This window comes from Propithecus coquereli, unplaced genomic scaffold (assembly GCF_000956105.1).
Source record: "Propithecus coquereli isolate 6110/MARCELLA unplaced genomic scaffold, Pcoq_1.0 Scaffold331, whole genome shotgun sequence".
Taxonomy (NCBI): Eukaryota; Metazoa; Chordata; class Mammalia; order Primates; family Indriidae; genus Propithecus; species Propithecus coquereli.
Genome location: NW_012148964.1, coordinates 1,852,999 through 1,863,137, shown reverse-complemented (window position 1 = coordinate 1,863,137; position 10,139 = coordinate 1,852,999). Strand labels below are relative to the sequence as shown.

At 37.9% G+C, this 10,139-nt stretch overlaps 1 pseudogene; it reads right to left on the bottom strand.

The window, feature by feature from the left end:
- Window positions 1-1,093: 1,093 nt before the first annotated feature.
- On the bottom strand, window positions 1,094-3,829 carry LOC105815396 (annotated as a pseudogene).
- Window positions 3,830-10,139: the final 6,310 nt, after the last annotated feature.

The following is a 10,139-nucleotide window of genomic DNA, read 5'->3' as shown; positions in this document are numbered from 1 at the left end:
AAGAATCAGAAGGGCCTCAACAAAGTACCAGCAAACCGAATTCTACAGCAAATTGAAAGGATTATACACTATGACTAAGTGGGCTATGTTCCTAGAAGCAAGGAAAGTACAACATACAAAAATCATGCAATAAACCATAGCAATAGAATGAAGATGAAAATCCCACATGATCATGTCAATTGATGGAGATCAAACAGTCAACAAAATTCAACAACTTTAATGACATAAAATTATTCAACAAACCAGGAATAGAAGAAAACTACTTCAACATAAAAAGGCTACAGAGTATAAACTACAATTTCATTGTTTCATAGTTTACACAGTGTTTACTTGTATACCAATTTCTTTGTTCACTGTTCCTTCTTGCTTCTCAATCCTTTCTGGATTTTTCTCTTGAAATTTATCCTTTGGGACTTCCTTTAATAAGGCCCCCTGATGTTAAACTCATTCCAAGTTTTGTTTTTATGAAAAATGTCTTGCTTTGCTTTCATTTACATGACTCCGTGTTGACAATTAGTTTGTCTCAGCATTTAGAAGACATCATTCTACTGTGTTTTTTTTTTTTTATTGCTACTGAGAATTCTGCTGTTCTAATTGTTTCTTCGAAGTTATTCTCTTATATTGTCTACCTCCTTTAAAGACTTTCTTTTTAACTTTCAGATTCTGAGTTTTACTACCATGTATCCAGGTACCATTTTTTTTTTCATTTTTCTGCCAGTAGTTTCAATGTATTTCATGAATCTCCAAATTCATGTTTTTCTCTGTCCTGAAAAGTTTACCAACCCTGGACAACTGCTCGAATAAATATGATCTCTAAATAGTTCCTATTCCCCATTTTATCAATTCTTTCCTTTTGCAAACTCTAATTAAAATTTCTATTAGCCCTTCTCATTATATCTGCCTTGTTTCTAAACCTCCTTTCCTGGATAATTTCTTCTTGACTATATTCCAGTTCACTACTTCTCTCTTCATTTGTATCTAACATGGTATTTAACTGCTACAAAGACTTTTCTGACTAGTGTTTTTATCAAGTTGAACATTAATCTATAAACACTGTAATACAGAAATATTAAGCTGCTGTATAGAATTCTTCTTATAAAACAACACAAATCTGCATGAGGTCTCTCCTGCCATAGAGGGTTAAGGTGAAAGAGAAGATTTTTCTAACTGACGTACATGGTGAAGTGAAATGAAATGATGGGAAGGAAAGAGATTTTCACATATAACCAGAGAACACAGACACCACTGTGTGGTCACCAACAAACTTTGACCTGGGACAGTTAAATTGCATTTGTACTTGGCTATCGCTGTTCCTGCTGCTGCACTTTTGGCTGTGGAGGCTTCTTGTCCCCTTTCTCCTCCTCCTCCTGTTCTTCCTCTCCTGTTTGGAGAGGCAGCTCAAAGCAGACTTACCATTTCTTGGGGCAGACAATAGCACAAGCAGCTTGCCAGGCTGAGTTGGATACTTGGTTTTCGGGTCCTATTTAAGCATTGTTTGGGAGAGCAAATGGTGCAGCTCCTTCTTCAGGAACCTTCATCTGCTTTTGTCTTCAACACTCTTCTTCCTGATCAGCTTTTCTTCCTTTACACCTCTCTTCTTCCAGCTCACTCTCAAGGGCAGCCACTGCACACTCGACCCAAGAGTCGTGCAGACAACTCTGGAAGTTCCAATACTCAGCTTTCTCGGTCAAGGAAAATAGATTTTCTCCTTGACTGCATCCATGTACTTTCTTTCTTGAGGGTTTTGTACATCTTCTTAAAATTGATCATGTCCTCAGGCCTAACCAGCATCAGGCTGAGGTCTTCATTGGTGGCACAAGCAGTTCAAATACTTCAGTGGATATAAATCTCCCAGGTGTAGTGGACCTGGTAATGGATGACATGCTAGACTTTAGGAATATCCAGACCCTGAGCTGCCACATCTGTTTGGCAGATCCAGACCCTGAGCTGCCACATCTGTTGCCAGGAGTACATAGTCTTCCACATGGGCAAACTGTTCCAGGTTTCTCAGCCTCTGCTTCTGGTGCGTGCAGGCATGTAGGGTCAGCAGCATGATGTTCAAGACTTTGAGGAGCTCAGAGAGGTGACTCATGCAGGAGACCTGGACACTGCCTCAGGAAGTAGTACAGGTAGAAGTCTTTCTTATCAGACTCACGATGAAACTTGGTCTTGGCTAGCATCTCCATTGTGGCCTCATTCCTTGTGAGGTTAATGACCTTGGGCTGGTCCCTCATGCCAATCTTCTGCATAAGGAGGTCAAGTTGGCAGTTTCGTCCATTTTCTTGGTGTGCTTCTTATGAAGGATTCAGGCAGCAGCTTGGTGTATTAATACCAGCTTCAGTGTGACAGAAGAAAAACAAGCATCTGTCTCTTCAGGTTGTATTAGGAAAACACTGAGTATCTCTAGCAGCTGTGCGAGGTAAGCAATATTGTCCTTCTCAATCATCTAGTTAGCCTCATCCACACCAACAGACCCCTGAGCTGCTGCAGATTTCTCAAATGAAGGTGATTTTTCTTTAACTTTCTCCCATAGCCAGCCCAGAATGGTGATCACAATCTCAAGCTGACAATTGAGCATCCTTTGCTGTTTCTGCATGAACATTCTATCAAACAAAACAGCAGATTTTTCTTTTTTTGAACAGTAGTTTTAACTTCTGTAAACTTGGCCACAGCATCTACATGTTGTTTGACCTGGATGGCCAGCTCTCAGGCGGAAGTCAGAACCAGTCCAAGTAGAGGATGTTTTAGATGTGCTTTACAGGAGGCAACTTTGCCTACCCAACTCGTTTTGACTTTCTAGTCTGCTCTTCAAGCTTTTCCTCTTTGTCCTCATCCTGTTTGGGGACTTCTTCTTGATCAGGGAAGAAAGTTCTTCCCCAGCATCGTCATCACAGAACAGCAGCGCCTGGTTATAGGTGATATCTCTGGTCTCTGCTTTGGCCTTGCTGGGTGGTGCTCTAGCCTTACTTCCAGCCACACAGGGCAGTGTTTTAATCTCAATTTCAGTCTCATTGGGCAACACTCCAGACTCAGTCCCAGCCTTGTTTAGTGACCCAGTCTCAGCTCTGGCCTTGGTTCTGAGCTGTCCAGGTGGTACTCAGTGTTATCTGGAGCTGGGGCAAGCTTACTCTTCTCCTGCACTGAAAGACTGCATGAATCATTGGAATGATAAAGACAAGAGTTTTCCCACAACCTGTCTCAGAAACCCTATGGATGTCCAGTTTGTCACAGATGGCAGGTGTAAAACTCAGGGCTTAAACTGATGTGGATGCAGAGAAACCTAAAAAGCTGAGGGCTCAGATAACTGGTATGGACATAAACAGGTCCTTCAAGTTGATACGTCTGCCTTCTGGTCAGGCACCCATGTCTTTGCTTTTTTGTGTATCTTTGGGACAGTGCCCTGGGAAGGCTCCAATTTGTTCCCCTTCCTTTTTCTTCTTTTTTGGAACACTCTGAGCCAGGCTTTCTGATGCCACCCCCCACCTCTGGATCAGGACACATGTGCCATCTACCTGTGGCTCTGGCTCAGCATCTTTGACCTTAAACTCTTTCTGGACATTGGTTCCTTCAGTTTCCACACCTTGACTCTTCTTCAACTTGATCATTTTCTTTAGGGAGCTAGACTCTCCTTCTCAAACAGCTTGTGTCATTTTCTTCTTGGACTCCTCCTTTGAGAAGAAACTGGAGGGATTCTTGGCAGGGGAGACCAACAAGTGATTTCAGTTCCTCAAAGCACACTAAGTGACCTGTCTGTCCATCTGCAAAAATTGACATACTTGGATCAATCTTCACCTGCTTCCTCTTTTTTCACAACTTTGGCTCTCTTCATCTTAAGTTTTCATAGCTTGGTGGCTTTGGCCTTGATTTTATCTCCTTCAACTTCATGGTTGCATTTGGATACCATCCCAGCTGTTTCAGATGTAGGGATAACCACCTTGAATTTTTAATTAACATATTTTTCATTTCTAAAAATTATGTTTGATTCTTTTATAAATTTCCTTGTTCACTTCTTTAGTGTAAACTTTTTATTGCATTATAACATACATAAAATGCACACATTATAAGGAGACAGTTTAGTGAATTTTTACCAAGTGAACACATCTGTGTAAACATCACCCAGATCAATAAATGGAACATCCCCAGAAACTCAAAAGTTCCCTTGGGCTCCTTGAAGTCACAATCTCATGCGTAAGTTTTACATGGTTCAGAACTTTATATAAATTTAACCATACGGTAATTCCTATTTTATAATATACATCTGATAATTCCATTATCTGAAGTGCTTAGGTTCTGTTATTTGTTGGGTTCTGCTGACTTTATTTTTCTCTGTTTTAAAATTTTAGATTTTGAGCTCATGTTTGACGGGACAAATCAATGGGAATTCTGTGAGGAATTAATTCAAAATGTTTCCCTTTAGGGAATATTTATTTTGTTTCATCCAGCATTTCCAGAGAGTTACTAACCTTGAATTCTTTAAGTCAACTTCTGGCCTTCGCATTTCTTGGCCCACACATGTAACAAGCTCAAACCACATTCTACTTGACTGTAGAATTATGGTTACAAAATCTCAAGGGAGTATTTTTCATCTCCCTGCCTGAAGCTGAGTCCCTGAAAACCAAATAACCTTTTAATTTCCCTTCGCTAAGAGGCAGATTTTCTCCCGATCTCTTCTTTTTACTGAAGATGTGATCTTTTGAGCATCGTGGCTATATGTAGATGTCTTAGTTCCAACTCCCTAGCTTACAGGAACCAAGTCCTTGTCACGTGTCCTCCACTTGACTGTTAAAACTGAAGGTGTTTCAGCTCAAACACATGATGTAATTTAATGTCATCAATAATAACAAACTGTTGTTTATAGCAGCACAATTCACAATTGCAAAGATGTGGAAACAACCCAAGTGTCCATCAATACATTAGTGGATTAATAAAATGTGGTATATATATACCATGGAGTACTATTCAGCTATAAGAAACAATGGTGACATAGCACTTCTTGTATTCTCCTGGAAAGAGCTAGAACACATTCTACTAAGTGAAGTATCCCAAGAATGGAAAAACAAGCACCACATGTACTCACCAGTAAATTGGTATTAACTGATCAACACATAAGTGCACATATAAGAATGACATCTATTGGATGTCAGTCAGGGGGCAGGGGGCAGAGGGGAGGAGGGGATGGGTATATGCATACACAAAGAGTGCAATGCGCACCATCCGGGGGATGGACACGCTTGAAGCTCAGACTTGGGGGGTGAGGGGAGCAAGGGCAACATATGTAACCTAAACATCTGTACCCTCATAATATGCTGAAATAAAAAAAACAAAAAACAAAGAAAACAGTTATCATGAGCTTCTCTATGAGAAATATACAACATCACCCACATGACATTTTTGTTAAAAATGTTTAACTTAAATCTAATAATGATGAATCAGACAAATCCAGATTGTGGCATATCCTATAAGGCACTGACAAATGTCCATGATATAAAAATTCAGAAATTCTCTGCAAAAACTTAATCCTTTCTTTTTTTTTTTGAGATGTTAAATCAGGGGTGTCATGTCTTTTCTTGAGTGAAGTAAATATCTGAATCATCAAGGATATAGCTTACATAGTGGCTTTCAGGCTCTAATCAAAAATTTTTAACTCAAATATGTGACATTTATTTTATAATAGTTTGAGCCTCAGTTACATGGAGCAAGGAAGATGGAAATGAAGTACCCAAGACAAATGTGAAAGAACCAGAGAAGGCAGAATTTTCAAGATTTGACAACTAATTTGTTCAGGGCATGGTGTCAAAGTTAGAGTGACGACTCCCCCAAAGATGTCCATGTCCCAATCCCTGGAACCTGTAAATACATTAAGTTACATAGCAAAGAGGAATTAAGATTACAGATGGAATTATAGGGAAAATATTCTGCATTATCTGGGTGGGCCCAATGTAATGAAATTGTAGCTATTAATACAATTTCCCATTTTCCCTATGTATGGTGACTTTTAGGACACCCTGTACATAGGGGAATAAATGGGATAATGCATGCAAAGTCTGCTTACTAGGCATGTATTCAAATGTTGGTTAATAAAGAATTAATAATAATGATGATATAGCAGACATAGTTCCTGTGCATTGTGTTTTAGTCACCATGGGCCATTAAACAACTTTAACCACTTGTTTCATGACTAAACGATCAATATAAGAATGAAAAATATAAATTACCTTGCTTCCTTGTTTATAAGGGGTTTCAGCTGTACGGTCTATTTAAAATATAAAATATACATGTATATGCATTCTCAAACTTAAAGTTAGATGCGACTGCATTCATTTCTTAAATTACTATTTTGTTTCTCATTTAAGTCAGATCTTAGATTTGACCTTATGAAACCTACATGAGAATGCTATGCACCAGGAAATAACCGTGTCCAATCCTGTGGTCTGGACCCACAGAAGGGCAGAAAGAGTATAGCTGTGGAAGAGATTAATAGGAGATCCAAGAGATGGAGGATAATTCAACTTGCTTTAGCAGGATTTATGATGACTATATACCCTTCCATTTTAAGTGCCATGCTCCTCTAGGGCTATGCTTTTAAAGACTACATTTTCTCCTTGAAAATAGAGCTCTTCCATGCTAGGGTTAAGGGCAGATACTTGCACATCTCTGGAAGATAGCATATCCTAATTGCTCGTTAAACACAAAGTTTAGAAAGAGGAAGTGCTTGCTCTAAAAAAGCTAAAAGTCTGGTGAGAGACTGGCACCCAATGAATTAACAATGTTATGCATATGTACAAACAAAAACACATAATAAGTTTCTTTGTTTCAGGAAGGATGAGCCCAAGTGCTTCACATGAATTGTGGAGACCATGGAACAGGGAGCCGACGTGACAGAGCACAGTGCTCCAGATGAAGTGTAAACAACAGTGAGGTGCCTCTGGTAGACAGGAGGCCTTTTTTTCCAATTCTAACTCTCCAAAATATATAGGATGTATGTGACTCTTAATCAATTATAACCCAAGGTTGTTAAAAAAAGTGCTATTTTTCAAGTCCGAGTGGGGAAAGCGCACCGACAGACCCGTGGGCTGTTTCCAGTCTTTGCTTGCTACGGATAAAGCTGCTGGGAACCATTCATTGAGAAGTATCTCTGTGGGCATATTTTTAAATTTATCTCAAGTAAATGTCTAAGAGTGAAATGTCCTGGTCACAGGGTAGGTATATGTTTAGTTTAAAACTTTAAAACTTAGGAGGGAATCAATAGAGATGAAGAGAGATTGTGTTTAAGTAAAAACAGGTTGGCTAAAATGGAAAGATTTTTCTTTTTGTGATCACACCAACTTTCTGTCCAGGATAGCAGTTTTATTTAAACATTTTATTTTTAATAAATAGATTTTTAAAAAAGAAATCTTTTATCATAATTTCATTCTTCAAACTGGAATCTCCCCAAAACCAAGGAGAGTGCCTTAACTGACACGATGTTCGAGTGCTGTCTATTTGCAGACTGTCTGCTCTACTGGATCCGCACCCTGCCATTTTGGGGCATTGCTAGCAACGCATTTCACACCTCTTTTTAACTGAGTCTTCTGCTTTCTGACACAGAATGTCAGATTCTGTTTGGTTGGTGAAAGCTGTCATCAAAAGAAGCTAAAAGCTATTAGCAAAATCACTAGGATGTGCCCTTTCAAAAGCTTTGTGTTAACCTTTCCCCAATAAAATACTTTTTTTTTTTACTAGAAAAATTAGCCAGATGCGGTGGTACACACCTGTAGTCCCAGGTACTCGGGAGGCTGAGGCAGGAGGATCGTCTGAACCTAGGAGTTTGAGGTTGCTGTGAGCTACAATGACGTCACTGCACTCTAGCTGGGTGACAGAGTGAAACTCAAGTCTTAAAACAAACCAAACAAACAAACAAACAAACAAAAACCTACCATTTTTTTTTTTTTACCAAATCAAAAATGATCCTATATTTCATCTGAAAGGGAAACTTCTTTACTGATCACCTTAGAAATATTCTAAGATTTTATCCATTCTGTTCTTATTTCTAATACATCTGCTTGCAACCTAAGTAGCCCGTAATACAGGATTTCAAAAGTGATTCTTTCCCTGTTAGCTGAACTAGATGCCTCATTAAAGACTCTGACAGAACAATGCCAAGTTAGCTAAACTGGAAACAGACACTGCTAATCAAAATATTAACCAACTTCCTGTAGAGACTGGGGCTATAGCCCATATATGTTAGAACAAGGACTCAGGATGCCATCCGCAGGGCATCTCTGGCACTATACCGGCAAATTATCAAAGCTGAGATGTCAAGACCGTTTGCATAGCAACCTTTTAACAAGGCTTTATTTGTACATGTTTCAGTAAGTTTTCAACCTTTGATTAGAAGGGGTAAAATAAAAAAGATTTGACTTACCAGCACAACCTTTCAGCAATGTAGAAAACTGAAGTCAGATTTTGTCTGCTGGAAAACTAGAAAGAAGACTCCTGATTTAAATAGGGACTTTAGAAATTCAGAAGGGTGACACAATGCTATTAGCTGAAATGGTCATAGGCATGACTTTGAATTTACAGCACCTGTCATCAGAAAATCTCACTGTCCTTCATGGGAAGACCCTGAGAAAAAGCTTTTTAGTAACTGAAATCATAAGACAGACTTAGCAGGCCGAAGTCTTCATGTTTTTAGTCAAGGATTCTGCAATGTATTTATAGAAAGCTTTTACCTAAAATTAAGTCAGCATATTCTTGTCATTGAGAATTCGGAATACAGAGTCTAAAATTTCCAATACATTTTTCTATTAACATTAGGCACTTGGAAGACATAAATCTTTTTATAAAAAATTTATTTCTCTGTAAATAAAAATTCCAACATCAACAAATAATAGTCCAGTGGAAAAATACTAGCCATTAACATTGAAAACTTTTTTCTTAATTTAATAAATAGAACTTTGGCATTCAAAATTCTAGCTGTAAACCCTATTAAAAAACAAAAACAAAAACAACCCCTTTACAAAAAAAGAGGCAAAAATGATAGATCAGAAGGCATAAGCCAACCAGTGGCTTCACATTCTTTTTACAATAACTGTATTTTAATTAAGTCATGAACACTGTATTTACACATGAGGTATTCTGGGTGGTTCAAAAACTGAACCTAGTTTATAAAACCACCAGTCATAGTGACTGATTACACACTGTGCTGTGCTTTTAACGTAACCACCTAGCACCTTACTACTTCTTGTCATCACACCAATGTGATGTTGAATTTTATGCTTGGGTATTTAAATAACTATTTATACATACATATGTACACAAATATACTCACAAATGAATACATTCTAAAGGAGTTTCCCACTCACTATACAGGGAAGGCTGGATTCCAAAGACATATATCTGATACCTCTTCTCATATCTTACTGCCTAAAAATGAAAACCAACTCCTTGCTTTAAAAAAAATCCTTAAAGTCTATTTACAGAAGAACAAGGTGCAATAATCATCAACATTCTTATAGCTCATGTAAAACAGAAATGAATGCTTACTGCAGGCAAAAAGGCACAAAAGGTTCTCTTTATGCAGCTGCAATAGTGTTGTTAATGACTTATTGATTTGAAACTACATTCTTATTATATTTAATATTTCTTTTAAATAAGAAAACAATCCAAAATCTTTCCCCTTCATGATTAAATGTATGATATAATCATATGGAAATATACCACCATGGCATTTTGGGGCAAAGTTGGAAATTTTACTCTTTATACCAAATAGGAAATCGTTTTTCTTGTTTCGTGAACACTGAAAAGAATTGTCAAAAATGGAAACAAAATGAATTAACTTTGGCTCTGAGAGCCACAGCTACTGGCAGTTTCAAATTATGTAGTCTGAGTGAGCATGGTTATGAAAATTGCTTATTATCGTAAATACATAACTACAATGATAGAAATCCACGTAAGAGAATGCCAATAATCCAAACTAAAGGCGTGTCTGAGCTGAACTATGCTATATAAAAATATAGTCTAGGTTCTCAGCTACTATGTTACTCAATGAACTATTACTGATATTTAAAGAACATTTTCCCAATAAAGTAACTCCTTTAAAAATATCCTCTAAGAGATTCCTATTAATACATCTTGCACTATGACAGAATTAATTTGTA